The following is a 2500-nucleotide window of genomic DNA, read 5'->3' on the forward strand; positions in this document are numbered from 1 at the left end:
CTCTCTTCCCCTTCTTCTCCACTCATTCTCTCCTTTTCTCTTTCTATGAAGATTAGAACAGACAGATTAACAGACAAAGAAACAGACAAACAGACAGTCAAACACGTCTGTTTATATATATATATATATATATATATATATATATATATATATATATATATATATATATATATATATCTGTCTCATCTCTCTCTCTCTCTCTAATAATAATAATAATAATAATAATAATGATAATAATGATAATAGTAATAATAATAATAATAATAATAATAATAATAATAATAATAATACTTTTTTCCCAATTTGTTGTGTTTAGTTATATATTTTTTCTGGTGATAATACCAATTTTTAAAATACATTTATGTATATATATTTTTTCATTGCATGATCCTATTTTAGGAGATGTTGCGCTGAAAAATATGCAATTTCATCATTATGATCATTGTCTTTAATATTATTTTTCTAGTTATTATTATGATTGTTGTTGTTGTCATTATTATTGTTGCTGTTATCATTATTATTATTATTATTATTATTATTATTATCATTATTATTATTATCATTATTTATTATTATCATTATTATTATTATTATTATTATTATCATTATTATTATTATTATTATTATTATTATTATTATTATTATTATTATTATTATTATTATTATTATTATTATTATTATTATTATTAAGATCATTATTGTTGTTATTATCTTTATCAGTATTCCCATTATCGTTCTTATTTTTCTTCTGTTATCATGATCATATTACCATGTTTATTATTATCATTATTACTATTATTTTTATCATTATTATTATTGTTATTATTATTATTATCATTATTATTATTATCGTTGTTATAATTTTGATGGTGTTATGATTATCATCGACATTAATTTTTTTTTATAAAGACTTTCGTGTGTGTTTGTCCTTTTTTCTCTCTGATATTTTCTTCAATTTTACATTATGAGGAAGACGGAAGAAAAAATGGTTAATAAAAGTTACAAGAGCAATTTTGAGACTGTCACAAATGATGATATATGAACGTTCAAATCCTTTTTTTTTACTTTTTATCTTTTTTCCTTTTTTTTTTGTCGTCGATCAGCGGGGGTGGAGGGAGAGCAAGGGGGAGGGAGGAGGAGGGTTGGAGGGAAGGGGAGGGAGGGAGGAGGAGTGAGGAGGGGAGGAGGGAGGGGAGGGGGAGGGGGTTCGGGGTCGTTAGCAAGCGGCCTCGCAGCTCATCACCGGATTTTCACGGATTAGCCGCTTATCCGGACATCCTGCGGCCGGGCAGGACATCCCCGCGAGGGGGGGTGGGGAAGGCGGGGGGCAAGGGGCGGGAGCAGGGGGCAGGGGGCAGGGGGCAGGGGGCAGGGGGTAGGGGGGCAGTAAATGTGAGTGTTGTGCGAGGCTCTGAACCTTGAACTTGCTGTGTGTACGTGCAAGCATGCCCGTGTGCGTGCGGGCGCGGGATGCGCAAGCGCCTGTGTGCACGGCGGGTCCTGCAGCGGCCGTCGAAGGAGCTAATTGATGGCTTCCGCTGCGAGTCGCCGCGCCGCCCGCGCCTTCCCCGGGCGCTAATGAGCGGCGGCGATGTTGAGGCTGCAGGGCGGCGCGGCGGCGTGCGGGGGGCGGCGGGGGGCGGGGGGGGCGGCGGCGTCCCAGCGCGGAGGGCGGAGGCTCGGCGGCGCCAGGTGGGTCCCGCGGGGTCTGGAGGCGCCCTGGGTTACCCCCGCAGCGTCGCCGCCGTGGCCTCGCGGGGGAGGACGCACCGGCCCTCCTCTCCCGCGCTCTCCCTCTCTCCCCTCGCCGACAAGGGCTCGCCGAGGCCTCCGCTCCCTCAGTGTAACGCTGACGGAGTGACGGGGAGCAACCTTCCTGACGCGGCCAGAGAGCGGCGGCGAGGGCGGGCGAGTGCGCGAGAGGGGCGAGGGGGGGGGCGGGGGGGGGGGGGACGGGCGCGGGGACGGGGGAGGGAGGGAGGGCGGAGGGGAGGGAGGGAGGGAGGGAGGGACAGGAGGACGGAGGGAGGGGAGGGAGGGAGGGGAGGCACGGGGAGCAGAGGAGGGAGCGCCGACAGTGAAACAAGTGCAGAGAAGGAAGAGAAAACGTGCGTAAAAATTGAAAATTTGAAAACAACAACAACAACAACAATACAAAACCAAGGGACAAAACCCTGAAACCAACAACAACAACGACAACAACAGCAACACCTGCAACAACAAAGAACAAATACAACCCACACCCCTCCGCCCGGTGTCCCCGGCAAGACCTCGCCGACGAAACCTCAAGGAATTGCCAAAACCTCAATTCTTCTCAAAACAAGAACAAAAACAACAACAACAAAAAGACGAACAAGTGAATCAACTCCTTCAAAACTATTTCACAAAGACAAAGGGCAAAATGAGCAACCAAAAGCAACAATGCAAGCGTGCAACATCAAGCAACGTCCCACCGTGTACTCCTGTCCAAAGGTAAACCAAATAAGTTTTATTTGTTATT

The sequence above is a fragment of the Penaeus monodon genome, chromosome 39 (assembly GCF_015228065.2).
Source record: "Penaeus monodon isolate SGIC_2016 chromosome 39, NSTDA_Pmon_1, whole genome shotgun sequence".
Lineage (NCBI taxonomy): Eukaryota > Metazoa > Arthropoda > Malacostraca > Decapoda > Penaeidae > Penaeus > Penaeus monodon.